Genomic DNA, 17,196 nt, shown 5'->3' with positions numbered 1-17,196 from the left:
TTTGCACGCGCACGCCTATCGGATAGTCCCAGTCGAGCGCAGTTAGTCCCCAGCTTTTGCGCACGGTACCTAGCTTGAACCAGATGGTCCTTAAGGGGAGCAACTGTGAGTTCGGAGGACCAAATGCTGCTGTTGGTCCCTTGAGGCCAACTTTTTTCTTAAAGTGTACGTTGCGTGGAACGTGTTTCCGACTGGCGTGTTTACCGTGTTTAAAATACGTAGTAGTTTATCGATTTCCGTTTGATGACGTCACAAAGGTGACATCCTGAGCCCGGCCGTGATCCTGGCTGCGTCACAGCAGTGGTGGGCTTAACTTAGCAGGGGTCAAATGACCGTTTTCATCGCTCATGTGTCCCCTGCTTTAGCCTCCTGAAAGCCTGTATTACAGAGAGTCTCCGGTTGCACGATCCTTGTGAAGTGCTTTATGGGCCGCGTTTCAAATACGAGCTGCGAGGGGGTGCCGAAAGCGTTGCTCGCCTGGAAACGTCTGCGCCTTTCCGCCTGCTTTCCTCGTCGCCACCAAAAACGCAGCGCATACGGGTCGCTCTCGAGCTTGAGCGTTCACAGAGACTTCGCTAGCCAGGAGCTGGGACGCCGCGACGAAAGCGTCACTGACGTAGTCGTGCTTTTCTTCAGGACTTCTACGCTTAACCTTCATGATCTCGAGATTCGACGGTATGATGCTCTAGATTTCGGGGCGTGATATATCGCCACTTCGGGGCACTTTAAATGAATGGACGAAAATAGACGCTATGCACACCTGTTGGAGATTCGTGCTGGGGGCCGTGGCCTAACGTTGCCAAAGAATTGAGCGGAACAAAACTTAGTCGCTGGATTCAAGTAAACACTATGGTATAATTATGCGACCGCCAACACATTTCTAATTAAAATATGCCAGCTAAAGCGTATGTGATAGTGAAATAATTCCGCCAACTCATAAAATATATCGGAACGACAGGCCGTCTCGAGGAGGTGTTGTTGCTATTGTCTTAAAAGATGATATAAAAGCATTTTTGCTGCCAGGCATACCCAACCACGACAGTTTATGGTGTAAGATAGACTTTTATAGGAACAATGTAGTCCTGAGTGTTGTCTACAGACCCCCTAAAGCCAGTATAAAAATTATAGAAGATGTCAGTGACTACATACTTGGTTCGTTTTCGTAATGATCGTCTGCGGCTAACTTTAGCCGGCGATTTTAACTTGCCGCACATCGATTGGCCAAACATGAGACCCACATGCTTGCAAACTCGCGATTCCGAATAGACGGCAGGCACTAGTGGTGTTGCTCCGACCGCCGGTGACAATGTTCAGAATTTGCAACAAAAGTTTCAGTCTTTTCAACTGGTTGTAGACCTACCGTCGACGCAAGCAGTAGCGACAATCTCTGCCGTCGCTGGGGATAGCCTTGTTTCTGAACAACTTGCGGTTTTCCTAGCGGCAATATCGGACTACGCGGACAGGAAGTCAATCGCCGATTTTTCGGACATTTCTCAGGCCAAACTACTTTTTCGAGTTCACCCTCTTGCCCTGAAGTAAAGTGCGGCTACATGGTTTCGAAGGCAGCCACCATTTGTTTCGGTATGAGACTTTTCAAAGCGATTTGAAGCCGCATTTTTGCCTCCCAACTATGCCGCGCGCATGCAAAATGTGCTAATGTACCGAACTCAGCAGCGTGATGAGCCTCTCGTCGAGTATGTCGGCGCCGTACAACCCCCTTACAACAGAGATGATCCTAGCATATAGAAAAGACCAGCAGGCAAAATCCTAATGGGCTGATGGTCTGGTCTTCTGATGGAGTCGTATTTTAAGACAGTGATGGTGTGATGATTTGATGATGTGATGGCATGATAGTGTGATTATTTGGTGGCTTGTTGGTGTGATGGTCTGATGAGCTAATGGTCTGTCGTATTTCGGGAAACTGATGGATTGATGGTGTGATGGTCTGTCGTATTTTCTAACATCTGACGGACGAAGTGATCTCGGAGAGCGATTCCCCACTTCGAGCTCCGCGAGAATTCCTTGAAGTCTTTTCTAAAGACCAAATCCACCCTGAATTTTCAATGAAGAACTATCCTGCACACCACCCGCAAGACTGCCGTCTAAATTTCGGCGAAAGAAGCGAGTCTCCATGATTATTCGGACACTTTCCGCACAAACCACGCAGTCCGTCTCTAAGACTACTGCGAAGCACAGGCCCTCGCTGGCGCGGCGCGCGTTGCGCGCCGAGTTCGCCAGCATAGCTCGCCGGTAGGCACCCAGACGCCCTGCAAGTTGATCAGAAACCCTCGGAAACGACAATCAAACCTACCCGAACTCACGCTCGATCGACGACGCTCGCCGATCGGAACCCCTTGAAATCACCCCAACAAATGTTTTTTTTTTTTTGCCTTCATGGCTCACTTCGCACACAAGCACTCCCAAGCCTCGGGGAGCAGTCGCCTGCCCACCATGGCTGATTTACGTGACACCGCACCCTGGAAGAGCACCCGATCAGCCCAGAAACGGTTAAAGCCAATACGAAACCATTATAATAAAACCACAGACCGGAGTTGACCTCCATTAAGTACCCCAGACCTAACTCGGCTCAGCCGTTATCACGACCACTAAGCTCACCACAGCCGACCGCGGAGAAACCTACATCAAAGACAAAAATATACAAAACTTGATCGCCGTGGACACATACAAACAGTGTGCCCGCGACATGCTTTTACTGGTTAAATCGCTCCCTATACAAGACAGAGACCACGCCACCCGCACCTACTTGGCCATGAAAAGGGACCATGCCCACGGTGTAGTACATAGTGTTCAGGGATGGCGAACGAGTGGCTACTTGAGTACATCGGATGCAACAGAAGAAAACTCATCCACCCATACCATCGGCAACAGCAATACCGCTCTATTTACTTTCGAAGGGCTCTACCCCCTAAAATACGGCACCGTAAGCTGGGTAGTTACACGCGTGCACCCCTATAGGCCTCGAAGCCTAATATGCGGCACGTGTTTGAACATTGGACACAAATCCGAGGTCTGCCCGCCGAAGAACCACCTCAAGTGCTGCCAGAAACGCAGCAAGGGATTTCCATCCGACTTCAAAATTAACGGGAGCCACCAATGCACCCCATACTGCAAGAACTGCGGCGAGGACCATTCTCCACTCGACCTCATTTGCCCGGCCCGGGTCTACGCCGACAAACAACACAAACAAGGTATCGTATACCGCAAGAAAAGAGAACTACTTGCCTCAAGGCCGATGCCCCGACGTCCAAATGCAAGAGCACCTCCCCAATCGCGCCGCTACCTAGAAATAGCCAACCGGTATGCAGTACTGGAAGACGAATACCCGATTCTACCGCAGAAGCAGGACCATACCAACCCCCTGGCAACGACCGCAACGCAGGCCAGGCCAGGCCCAGAAGACCCACACGAGGGGGGGGGGGACAAACTTCCAAGAACCAACAGGCGCCCCAAGGCCCGGGCCAGGAGCCTGAGTCTGCCGAGGAGGAGTGACCCCTTACCAAAAATTTTAATAAATTTCATTTGAAAGTTTATGGAGTCTACTCATCGTATCTTTTCGAGTCTCAATAGATATGCAAATGAGTTTTGTAACGAATCCGTAAGGAGTTTACGGAAACTATACTCCACCGCGTTCCAATTGGAGTTTCGACGTGCTACCGCATAAAGTTTCTAATGTATTTCATATGAATATAATTTGAAAGTCTATTGACATCGTTTCGAGTCTGTGTTGAAAAACAATTGATTTTTTGTAACGAGTCCCTAAGGAGTTTGCGAAACCTATTGGCCACCGCGTTTCAATTAAAGTTTTGCCGTGCCACCTCATAACAATTTCTAATAGATTTCATTTGAAAGTCTAGATACACTGCTTTGAGTCTCTGTTGAAAATCAAATCTTTTTTCTACCGCGTTGTACTTCAGGTTATGACGTGCCATCTCATTAGGTATATTCCGACGATTCGGAATATGGCGAACTAGCCGGTTTCAGTACTGCCAAATAATCGTGGACTAAATCCACGCAGAAGAGCGTGAGTTCCTGATTGGCCCATTTGAAGCACCTCTCAACCGCGCACTTCCGGAACTGCTCGACACGCTGCATTGTCTTTTAATACGCTTTTAGCGGCTCGCAGCTTTGCTTGTTTATTCGCTTGATTATGTCCCTTTTCGCCAGGGCCCAGGCGGCGCTGCTTTAAGGGTAGAAAGTTTTGTTATTGCCGAGAACATTGTTTGAATGTTGTCTTACTAAAACGCGGTCAGATGTCCTTTTTTCCCTTTCAGATTGTTCGTACTGCGACGAGTATGGTGCCAGTTGGATTTAAAGATAACTTTTCGTGGTAGTATGATTTTTCGTATTGCCTTGTTTGTTAAACAGGGGGAGTGAAATGCCGAGGCTGGATCCGAATTCGGCCGTAAACATTGGCACCTATACGTAGCGATCAAAAATTTTCTTCAAAGGTGTATCTAACAGGTGGGCTTTCCCTTGAAAAATTACAAAGCGTGGCTTTTTTAAAGCGAAGCTGTTTTCGGCGAGGGTTCCGTGGAAATTTTGTATGCGTGACCAAGAACTCCACACTCGTACCGCTGCACGCGCCGCAGTAAATAACCAAAATAAAGCTTTGACGAACGCGCCTGCAAGATGCCATTTGTTTTAGGCTTTTGCTTTAGAACATTTTTTGCTGCAGACACCGGCACGTGCGGCACGTGGAACACCATTACCCGCATTCTCCTTGATGCTTGGGTAATTTAGCAATATGTCTATTTCACTTCTCTTCTCTCGATGTCGTAATGGGGAAGCCGCGTATCGTCGGGACTCACGAAAAGCTAAGCGCATGGGAAGGGCAACGGCGGGAACGGCACCGAGAATGTCAGCCGCGGCGGCGGCCGGCATACACCACCGACGAAGATCGTGCATAAAATGCCAAGCGCATACGTCAAACCAGACAAGACGACGAACGTCGCTTGTCGGAGAACGCATCAAAAAGACAGAGGTACCATGCTGCTAAATTGGGCAACTTTAGTAAGGTCTACGCTAAGTTCTGTGCCACGTCTGTGTCGTGTGCTAACCAGCTTCGCTGGTCATCCACCTTCAGAAAGTGGAATGGATCATGATTTGTTAGTAAAAAATAGGGTAAAAAAACTAGTTAGGGTCAACTGCGGACGGTGACATAGGCGTTCACATATTTTACTGCTGGGTCGCACGTGTTCCGTCGCCTTAAGGCCGTAATCACCGGCTTGGCTTTGTTCTCACAAGGCCGTCTTATCTTGTCGAAACAACGAACGCGGGAGGCTACGCAGTCTGCTGCTTCCGAGATAGCGGAACGTTTACATAGGCCAAGCACGGCGCCGGAATCTTGGAATATGGGCCTATTCGGCAGTGTTTTCCCAACACGCACCCTGCGTGGAACATGGGCATTCTGAGAATGCCGTTTTTGTTTTGTATTTATAATTTTACCATCTCCGAGTCAACCTCTAAAGTATACATAAAATGTTTTGGCGAAACGATGTCAGCGTGCCCAATCTTCATCAGCCACGTATGCTTCGAAATCTAAAACTTCAAGGTGGGCCAAACGCGATGTTTTTTTAGGAATGTGTTTCTTTTTTTTAGGTACCTGCTGCTAATTGTTTCTCGTTTCTAAGAGCCTTCACCTCTTCGTTGAAGCATGTATTTGAGAAGGATAGCCTACCCGAGCCAGAACCAAAAAAGGTAACTCTTGTGATGAAGATAACGTATCGGTGTGTAAGCAATTTCAGGAGATAGTGCGTGCTCGCACACACAACTCTTGTGCCCCCTTTATCTGTGTGTAAACGCGAGACAATAAGAACCAAGGCAGACGACTCCCCCCAGACATTAAGCTGATAATCCTTGTTTTTCAGAACCACGGTGGAATTGACCATCTTCTTCAAGTTCTTCTCTGCTGCTTCGTGAGGATTAGGTAATTCAAATATTTACCTTATCGTTATTACATTAGAGCGACCAATTATTCTAAAGTACCATCTATATTGTAGCGTTGGACGCTTTCTGGTTACCTTACGAGGGATTACGTGGAGACTGATCTTAGTTGAGATAAACGCTGGGCTCCACGATACGGTCGCGCACAAGTCACCTAGCTGTGTTTGGAGATTTGTGTTGGTCCTTTGTCCCTCTTGTTCCCCTTCTCCAGAGACATAGCCAGAGATTATTTTCGTCTGCAATAAGCGACTGCTTATGCCTGCACTCTAAAAAAAAACACCTATTTCTACTTACTCTACTCTTGTTGTGCGTCTACTTAGTAGTGTTGTGCGTCTACTTTCCCGCACAACACTCGGATAGCCAATCATCGCAACTTACGGAGGCATACTCAGCGAATGACGATGCCGAAACATACCTGTAGACCAAAAAACGCAGTCTGAGTTGTGACATTACGCAATGCAAGCGTGACGTTTTGCATTGCTTAATGTCACAACTCAGACTGCGTTTCTTGGTCTAAACATATGTTTCGGCATCGTCATTCGTTGAGTTGCCTCCACAAGTTGCGGTGATTGGCTCTTCCAGTGTTGTGCGGAAAAATAGACGCACAAGCTTCTTTTAGAGTGTGGCGGAGTTCGTCCTGCGCACGGCATGAAAACACTGGCTACCGCGCAGTGTGCATTGCATGCGAGAGTGCCACCAGAAGAAGTTTGTCGGTTGTTTACCTGATGTTCGTTCAATGGGCACGTCGCAACAACTTCAAGGAGTGGATTGGCACTTGGCGTACGATGTAGAGATCTCATAGTCACTCGCTGAATCTTAAGCCCCGCACGTCATTCGCCGCTCCAGAGGCGCGGTAGCACTGCTCATGCATCATACAAAACACAATCTGTAGCTACCCAGGCAGCACACGATATTGGGCCAACATTGGAATTGATGGGACAAAGAACGGCCCAACAATGGCCCAACTGAGCCATGTGTTTACCAATATTGGAATTACCTGGGCCAATAATGGACTATCATAGCCAATGTTTTTCGAATATTTGTGATGCACTGGAATAAGCTGTCCAATATTGGACTGTGAAAGCCAATGGCTTGCCAATATTGGATAAATGCTGGCATAACCTGTCCAATATTGGACTCAAAGCCAATGGTTTTCCAATATTGGATATATGCTGGCATAAGTTATCCAATATTGGACTGCCAAAGCCAATGGCTTTCCAATATTGGATATATACTGGCATAACCTGTTCAATATTGGACTGTCAAAGTCAATTGTTTTCCAATATTGGATATATGCCGGCATAAGTTATCCAATATTGGACTGTCAAAGCCGATAGGTTTCCGATATTGGATATATGCTGGCATAAACTGTACAATATTGGACTGTCAGAGCCAATGGCTTTCCAATATTGGATACATGCCAGCATTAGCTGTCCAATATTGGACTGTCAAAGCGAACAGCTTTCCTATATTGGATATACGCCGGCATAACCTGTACAATATTGAACTTTAAGAGCCAATGTGTTTTCCGATATTGAATATACGTTGGCTTAAGCTGGTTAATATTAAACTGTCAAAGCCAAGAGTTTTCTAATATTGGTGATGTCTTGGTATAGGCTGGTCTATATTGGTACTGCCATAACCAATGGCTTATCGATATTTACGTCGCCTAGGCTATAGACCCGCGAACCTCTTTCTTGCATTGCAGAAATAGGAAATTGGAAAAGAGTCATTCATGAGCTCGCTCGGGCGAGAATTTTATTTAGCCAACTTCATGGGGCGTACGTCGCCGGCGCTTTATAACCGCAATCACAAATACGTCCTTAGCTGCCTATATGACTATTGCAGTTTTTTTGCTGGCTGCTCTCCATTCGCATTGCCTTACCTCGGCGTTGACAACTTAACTCCGTTTTTTTAGATTTAAGTATTTTTGTCTTTTCCAATATATTTTTTATATATACGTAGCGTTAACGTTTTCTCTTTGTCCGTGCCCCTGTCATGTTTGTATTTCTTTCTGCGTGCTCTATTTTTTTATATTTAATGATTCTGTGCATATTTAGTCATTGTCGACGCAGGTGTCAACAAACATAAAGCCGCCGCTTACGCTGCAACCGAAGTGACTCTCAGTTTTACGAGAGTATATCGCGATATAAAGTCATATATTAAACTCGAGTGAAGTCTCGAGAGGGTTGCTTCGACTGCCAGTGCACATGTCATCAGGGTAGGCAGAGCAACGACGTAGCTATCGCGACGCGAGAGCACACTGCGCCTCGATGTGGCCGGCCGCGCTCGCTCTGCGGAAATGTGAGCGTGGGACTCTCGAGCCCCGTTAGCTTACTGAAGCTGCTAGACCCTACTTTGTTGTCGCGAATCATTTGCCCTTCGAACGGTCGCGAAGCCGTTGCGCTCGGAGTACCCTACCCAGCATCTTTCAGAAACCGTTCGCGCAGCATCGCAACCCTCTGTCGGCGAGCGTGGGCGATTCATCGTGTGCTGCAATTCGGACGATGTGCTGCTCGGGCTGTCTTTTATGTGTAACTCTTTCGTAAAACAATTTGAAGTTTAAAAACGCGAACCTAACAGCGTACAAACAGTTTTAAATTTATTGATAAAAAATATATTTATATACTTATAGATATATTTGTGTACATCGAGCGCAAAAAATAGTCGCGCTTAGTTCTTCATTACATTATATTATATATTTATATATTATTATATTTACGTTATACGACGTAAAACATACTGTCTTCAAACTTGCCCCGTTTAGAACCACTTTTGGGCTGGAGAGCGTCTTTAGAAGTTCAAAAGCTGACCTTCAAAGAGCTGTCCTGTTAAATCGGTATTGACAGCAGGGTAGACGCTATGCGTGTTTAAGGCCAATCGTGTCTCCGGTTATGGTCACTTGACTACGGTCTCGAAGCTGGTGATAAGGCAGAGCACGGAACCTGCCTAAAGCCCAAGGTCACGCATAACATCTACTGCACTATCAACCTTGGGTAGAAGTGACAAATTCTCTCGCTGCGTTCATTGTTGAGATGCCCCTGGAGATTAGCCTTTTGTAAGCGCACCCCACCCCCGTTCTGGCCTGCTTGCTTTGTCCTCCTTCTCTTTTTTTCTCTCTCCCTAAGCTGAAGGCGCGGTAGACGGTCCGTACTCGCCGGACCAATGAACCGTACACGTTTTATCGCTTGAGTTCGCTCTCTGTGCGCGGGTAACGGCAGAAGCGTGATCACGTGGTTTGACGGATGACGCATTAGCCGTTGAAAAACTCGGAATGCCTGCGTCGCGAAGACCGGACCTAGTTTCGCGTGTGACGCGGCCTGCGGGGTGCGGGCCCGCTGTGGATTTCGCTTCTGTGGTAAATGGTATCTCGTTCGAAAAGTCCCACCCGTGTCGATTTCTTCATAGAAGCCCAAGACATTCTTGTGAATCGTTTAGTGTTCGGTTCGGCAAATGGCAGCGTGTGCTACATCGTGTTGAATCTTCACGGATCACTTCCTTCTGGTTTTTGTGTTTGAGGGGTTTTTGTGCAGTGCCCGTGTTTACATATATGTCGGATTACATCTTTCAAGTCCGGTATTTTCAAAGTAAGTGCGCTGCAACCTACTTGGTGATCATTGTCCGCTCTTGTATGGGTAATCTTCCGGATAACCTCTAGACTTGGGCAGGGCCTATCTCCTGGCAGCCGTTAGAATAAGTTTCCCGCAATCTTACCGACAGTCGCCTGCCATTATCTGTCTGAAATAATGTCACAACTGCAGGTAGAATGCTGACTTTTTTATTCTCCGTGCGTTTCGCGAAAACACGTTTCGTGGCCACCTTTTCGTCGACATTTTTGTTTCATCGACACGCGTTACGCGAATTGCGCGCTGTGGGGGCATTTCGTCGTGCGTGTATTCCTGAGGCGCAACGTTTCCTTGGCATGCATTACGCGAATTGCACGCTGTAGGGGCATTTCAACGCAAGTGTATTCCTGAGGCGCGTGCTCACCGAACCAGCCCACCCTTTCACGCCGCTTCATGCCAAGTCTGAAGCTGTTCATTGCAAAAAAACAAAAAAGAAAAGAGGGAAAAAGATGTATTTTGAGTTTTTTTTATGAAACATCGCGTGTTGATGAAACGATCTGTCTATGAAATGTCGTTCGATGAACTGATTGCACCGCCAATGAAGGGCGAATAGCGGTAGAATTTGGGGGAAAAAATTCTTCCAGCTGCCGGGAGACTGGACACTCCACAATAATTACCCCGGTTTGTGTTTACTTTGCAATCTTCTTAGTTGTATCACAGTTGAATAGTACCTCTTCACATATTACAAATTGCTGATTTTGTGCCTGTCTACAGAATAAGCTGTGTGTAATAAACTTTTTGAAGATTTTAAAACAATCCCTTGTGTCTGTCTACCTTCCTTTTTGCAAACAACTTGGTGAATGCACTTGCAAAGAGCTGGGCGAGTGCAACGATGGCCAAAAATCAGCATAACGGCCAACATTGGATCGGGTCGCCCTTCCAGTGTTGTCCATTATTACGCCGGTTTTCGCCAATGTGGGAGCACCTTGGCTGGAACCATGGTTTAGCAATGGCCCAACATTGGCACCAATGATTGGGCCGACATTGGCTGGAACGATGGCTGAACAGTGGCCCAACATTGGCACCAATCAGTGGGCCAACGTTGGAAAGGGTAGCGCTTCCAATATTGTCCAATATTGCGGCCGGTCTTTGCCAATGTTAGGCCAACGTCGGACCGACATTGGTGTGCTGCCTGGGTACTGTCTGAGGCTTCTTTCTTTCTCATTTGACGGCCCCTTTTCTTTGATGCGTATTCCGGGAGCATTCGTTACGTGGCACCCTTTACGACGCCAGCGTCACAAACAACGGGTGCTGTGGCAGGCCGGCGGGCAGGGAGTAGGGATGCCGCGAACCACCCTAGGTTCAAATTCGAAAGGTTTCGATATTTTCGAACCAAACTGATGTTCGAATTCGAAAGGTTTCTATATTTTCGACCGTATGGAGGTTCGAATTCGAAAAATTCGCAACTTTCAAGAACTGTGGAGTTTCGAAATCGAAAAGGTTGAAGCTTTCACGGTTTCTACAAGTTCGAGTTCTATTATTTCGAATAATTTTTTACCCGAGGTTCAATAAATCCGAATATTTCGACCTTTCTTAACTTGAAAATCGAGAGATTTGAATATTTTGAATTTCTTTGGATCTGAAATTCGAAAAATCGAACGTTTTGAATTCTTATATACATAAAGTTCGATAAACTCAAACATTTCAAATTTTTTTCTACATAAAGTTTGAAAAGTTCGAAGGTTTCGCTCTTCTTTTAAACCTAAATTCGAAAAAAAAAACTTCGAAGGTTTCGAATTTCTTTCAAGTCCAAGTGCGCAAGTCCGATTTTGATGTTCCGCCACAGTTTTCGTTTCAAATAACGTTTTCACGCCTCACTGGTTTTCACGAAATCAGGTTTCGAAAAGTTCAGGTGTACTATTTAGACTGCGCGAAGTTGGTCAGGCAATTAAATGAGACGACGAGTGTCCCGGATGTGCTGTAATATTTGCCAGTGCAGAGTTACGTGTGACCATAGATCAGTAATTGTGACCGCCAGGCCGGGGGGGGGGGGGGGGGGGTCATTAACGTGTATCACGAGGTAGTGATCACACGAACGCACTGTTTAACGATGCTCATCCAGTTCGAAACGGCGTAGTTCAGGTAGGTGGTTGAGGATCAGAAAAACCTTGAAGCGATCTGGCAAACTGCCTCCTTACCCCTTTGCACGCTGGTAGTAATCCAATCGAACGCCGCCTGCGTGACGCTGGCATATAGTAAGTTTAGTTTGTACATGATGCAGATCCTGAGACTGGGAATGAAACCTGAAAAACAAAGTGTAAGAAGACAGAAAAAAGGGGACAGGACAACGCCTCAAACTCAACTCTGGGAATGAAATAAAAAAAAAAGTGTAAGACGAAAAATAGGGGACTGGACAACGTCTCAAACTAAGCTCAGGACAACGTCTCAAACTCAACTCAGCTGAAAACTAAACTCAGGACAACGTCTGAAACTCAACTCAGCTGAGTTTGAGATGTTGTCTCAAACAATACACAATACACGGGCTAATTCGCATCTTATGAGCTAGACACCAATCTAGTTTCACCGCTAAATATAGCGGGGGAAATCGGCGTAACGTCACATCACCTGACGTCACGTGACATACACAACCATTCAGTTTTCCCGCTAAATTTAGCGGGAAAATATACGTCACACTTCACACCGATTCCCTATATTGCATAGTATGCATTGTAGGACTTTGACGGTGCAGGTCGCTGGAAATTGTTTCGCTTACGGTTGTTTACGTTACGTTGTCGTACGACCAGGAGTCACGGGGACATCCGTTTTTCATAAGCCTCATGCAAAACTACTCCTTGAGTTGGTTGTCATGCCTCATACAATGCTCGGCGGTCCCGCTGAGTCTTGATTGTAGCTCGGCATAAGCATACGATGACAGAAGATAGCATGCGTTAAATGGAGGTATGTGGAAAGAAATTTGTTTGGTTCTTGCACAGGAATCGCGCCGACGTCAGAAAGGGGCCTAGCTCTGATTGGCTCTCATGGAAGTATAGTGGGTAGACCTCAAAGCAAGCTGCCTCGACGTCTACCCACTACCCTTCATTCAGAACCAATCAGAGCTTGGCGTTCTGACGTCACCACAACCCCTGCAAAAGAAGCAGACCAACTTTGACTCCGCATATTTGAGGAAACGAGACTATGTGAACGGATGTCGAGGAGTATTCACAAGGGGAAAAAATCCGGCCCTTCGCTCCCTGATATCCGCATCACGTGGTAACAACGACACGCCTTTGCGCGGAACCGCTCTGACGTAGACATCCCAGGGACATGGGGAATCTTTTGCTCGCGCTGCAGAAAAGTTCCACGTCTATTGAACCACTTCCATAAATCTGTCTCCGCGCGCGTTGCATTCTGGGAACCCGTGGGCTAGGAATGGAGGGCGTACGGATTTTGCTGCGCAATGTTTCCCACAATGCATAACTTGGCAGTGTGCCGCGATGAGGCGCTTATAGTTTTGTATTAAGTCAACTTCATAGGTTCTGCTCGGCCAGATACCGGCGGTGGCATCGGGATCGGCTGACTTGTGTTTTACGCTGTTGCGCATGTCGTCCGAGGCACCGGAACCAGTCTTCCGTATTTATCAATGCCGTCTTCAAGCCGCTCATCATAAAACTGGCTTTTGATTGCACTTCCTTTGTAATGCGTAAGCTTTAACTATCTTATGGAGCGGAGTCTGTGGCGATTGTAACCGCGAAAAAAATGCGAAAAAAATGCCCATTCTCCCATTGGCTGAGCGAAACGGCTCCTGGATAGCTATTGGCGGCCCCTTCACGAGAGCACGTGCTCGGCCGCCGCTCTCGTGTCAGAGGTTGCCGAAGGGGGGCCGCGGCCGTTTCACGAGAGCGCGCGCTTGGCCGTAGAGGGGGGGGGGGGGGGGGGCGTTGTGGCTGCTTTTGTGGTGCGAGGAAAATGGCGGCGCCTGAGGCATCTCTACTGTCGGCGGCCGCAACCTGGGCAGTAGCAAAACCTGGCCGTCCACGCCAGTACCCACCAGACAAACTAAGGGAGCGGAAAGACGACATGCATGCTTCCGCATTCACAACTCATAAGAAGTGCTTAGCTGTCCTCGGAATTTTCGACATACTGCCCGACACCTTGCTGGTCAATTTGGCCGTCATTATATATGACTAACTGTGCATTTTGCTTCATTTACCCATTCAAGAAGAATCTTTGTTTTAGCAGGAAGCAGTTCGTCGTCTTCTGCATCTAACAGCGTTGCTGCAATAATCGCGTACCGCAGTTTCATGCACGCATCCTTTTTCTACTCTCGTCAATCAGTAATTAAGCCCTGTTGCCGCGAGTCTGACCACTAAATTCGTCTGATAACACTGACATCCCTCACGACTCTCCGCCTTTCATGTAAATGATAAGGAGTCGGGGAGGGAGTCCCGCTATTTCCGCCCATCGCTGACTTCACGCAGATCCCTCCTCCGAAGGCATCGCTTTTGTGAATACCACTTCAGCACGGAATAAGTCATTTTACCCCCTGATTGCGCAGATGATATGACAACCTTGTCAGCCAGCACGCGCTCGCAACTGCGACCAGGTAGAAAATTCTTGTACTGAACGAACTAACAGAGCAAACAACGCCCTTTGACAAATTTATGAAAGGTGCATTATCCCCAGAATAGCCTCACCAAGGAGGAGGGCTGGAGGGGGGGGGGGGGGGGGGGGGAGGTAGACCGCCCCAAGTGCAGAGCTCAGAGGGGTGCAACTGGGTCTTGAAAGGGGGGAGGTGGGTTGCGGCGGGCCAAAAGAGCTGGGAAAGGGGAGAGGGGGGTCATGGCGGGCCCCGGTTGCCGCTGACTCTAGCGACGCCGCTGATTACCCTCCGGATGTTTCATTGAAGCCCTAGGTGGTATGATTCCTATTCCTGAATTCATAACCAATATTGATCTCTCCCAGTGTTTCAGTGACTTAGTACAAGGATGCTCTGGAATGAAAGGCTTGTATTTGTAATGAAAAGTTCGCAATTACTGTATCTATGAAGGAATTAAAGTCACAACTTTAATTACTTGTAGTAAAAATTTCATTTACAAATCAGTCTGAAGTAATTAAAATGCCGTGATTGAATACCAAGCGTGATGCGAATTTGAGTTTGTCGACTTTAGTCTACCGTTGTGCCACCAAGCGGTCATTTACATGTAATGGCGCGATGAATTCTTGTTAGAATGGTCTTCAAGAGAACAATGTGCAGTCAAAACAGTATAATATTATTTAATAGGGTTATTTAAAAGTGCTACATTAGGGGCTCTTGTATACTGAATTTTATACGTTTTTATGAACGTCTAGATTAATAAAGGTGTGATTCTCTGCTGTTTATTCATAAAAATTACCTTGCAATTAACTAATGACCATCTTCTTTAAAAAAAATCAACAGCATTGACTGTAGATTCAAGAGTGTATCTGTCGGCGGTTTTTGAAAGGCGACTAAGCGTCGAATTTATACAATATGATACATCAACAACGCTCATCGATTCCTAACAAAATACGTTTATATTTCTACGGAACACATTAGACAGCCAACCACAACTAACAATACAAGGATCCCAGCAAATAACGAACGTCCGAATAAGATCAAATTTGAAAAAAGATGCCCGTAGAAATAGCAAGCAAGTGAAACAAATTCTCATTGTCGCTTTGGAAATCTCATTCTTGGGATGTGATTGCATTTTGGACTTCATTCGCTTGGATTTTATTATATTTCTGTGTGAATGACTTTTTGAGTTATGCAGAAAACTGAACTCACAGACTCTTTATGGTGACTGCTGTTAAGTCTAATTCACATGGTACAAATTCGCTTGCGGTTTCGCAGCTGCGACGTCGCTCGTGCAACAGAAAAATCGTGGCAGAGACTACCAGGCTCAACGCCGCTGCTGCTAAATCGCGAAACAATTTGCACAATGTGAATTAAACCTCATTCACGAGGCTTCGCAGAAACTTCCGTCTGTGTTTCATGTACGTACGTCGGGGCCCGCTAAGTTTAGAGGGTAAATAGAGAGTTTTCGTAGATCGCCTTTCCCCTCCGCTAAGCCCTCCGCAAGTAAGAAGCTGCTACTGCGCCTGCGCGCCGGTGGCTTTGACTGTATTTTTCCTGGTATTGTAGCGCGTCGCGGAGAGCGTTGCGAAACGACAAAACGATCTAAAAAAAACTCCCTTATGTATCCGCTTAATTTAGCGGGAAGTAAAAGGTGTCATAACAATGGGACGCTTCAACGTCAGATGATGTCATGTCGCATGGCATCAAAAATGACCCGCTTAATTCATTGCCAAAACATCGCGGCTAAATCTAATGCGTAATTTCTCCGCTGAAGCTAGCGGGCATATTTATGCCTTGTGACGTCATATTGCTACACGAAGTCACAGTGTCACGTGATTTCATGGCGTCACGCAACGTCATAGTGTCACCTGAACACTGTCCGCCAAATTTAGAACGACGTAAATCCTCTGAATTTAAACACAACAGTGCGCAGCGTCTCGGCAGTCACCGGAGTTCATTTGTGGAACACGGCGAAGAATCCTGCATTTTGTTTAACTGTAGCCCATTAATGTTTCTTTTTCCAGGCGACACCACAACCAAGAATGACGAGCAAGTCAATCGAGGACATCAGCGATCTGTTTAGAGAAGTGGACGGCCTCTATATCAGCAAATTCTTCAACGTAGACATCCTGAGGTGTGCTCTCTCCTGCAAGCCCAGACCCGAAGAAATATTCATCGTAACCTACCCAAAATGCGGCACAGCTTGGACTCAGTACATTGTGCACTCCATCTTGAACGACGGTGTGCCACCCAAGGACTTCATTGACTTTGCGCTAAGGTCACCTTTCCTTGAGTTCTTTGGCGCCGAGGCAGCAGAGAAAATGATCCGGCCCGGCGCCATCAAAACTCACTTACTCTGAGAATGCCAAGTACATATACGTCGCTCGGAATCCCTACGACTGCTGCGTTTCTTTCTTCCATCATATCAAGAGCGCGCCTTCGTATGGACTTGGAGACTCGTCATTTGACCAGTTCTTCGAGATGTTTGTTAATGGGAAAGTCAGCTTCGGACATTGGAGTAGAACGCACACCCTCGCTCCTCCCCCCCCCCCCCCCCCCCCGGCTCCACCCCGCAATTCGATCTGTTTCCACAAACCTCAAGGATACGAAGTATCTGTCGACGACCACGCGCTCCGCAGTTAGCATTTTATTTGAACCCAATGTACACACCCTGTATAATAGAAAGTTTGTAAAAATGTTGTTAGTGCACGCAACACCCTCAGGATATCATTTACCTCGAAAACAAAAAGGATTCTATTATACATTGTGTTTGTTTTCACTTGTACTTGTTTTTACTCGTTTTGTACTTAATTTTACTTTACTTACATGGGTTCTGCCTTCACTGTGTTTTTAACTTTTTTGTTTTATTTTAACTGTGTTTTTTTTTTTCGGTTCCGCAGAGCCTCTTGTATGGTTAAGTGTCAATTTGATAATTTCATTGCAGGTGCCCCACCAAAAAAAAAAAAAAAAGTATATTGTCTTCAAATTGGATTTCGGGTTTCCAGCAAGAAATCCAGTTAAACTTCCTATTCCATAATCCAGTTAGCAAATAATTATACTTTTTTTTTT

The 17,196-nt window shown here is 46.6% G+C and overlaps 1 long non-coding RNA gene across 1 annotated transcript; it reads left to right on the top strand.

Moving 5' to 3' along the window:
* Window positions 1–5,823: 5,823 nt before the first annotated feature.
* LOC121045877 lies at window positions 5,824–17,196 on the top strand. Its single transcript, XR_005797903.1, has 2 exons — window positions 5,824–5,947; window positions 16,152–17,196. It is a non-coding gene; the product is annotated as an uncharacterized LOC121045877 (long non-coding RNA).

Source organism: Ixodes scapularis, unplaced genomic scaffold (assembly GCF_016920785.2).
Source record: "Ixodes scapularis isolate PalLabHiFi unplaced genomic scaffold, ASM1692078v2 PGA_scaffold4__175_contigs__length_147842914, whole genome shotgun sequence".
NCBI classification, from domain to species: domain Eukaryota; kingdom Metazoa; phylum Arthropoda; class Arachnida; order Ixodida; family Ixodidae; genus Ixodes; species Ixodes scapularis.
Note: the sequence above shows the minus strand (reverse complement) of the source record. Positions and strands in the feature narration are given on the sequence as shown.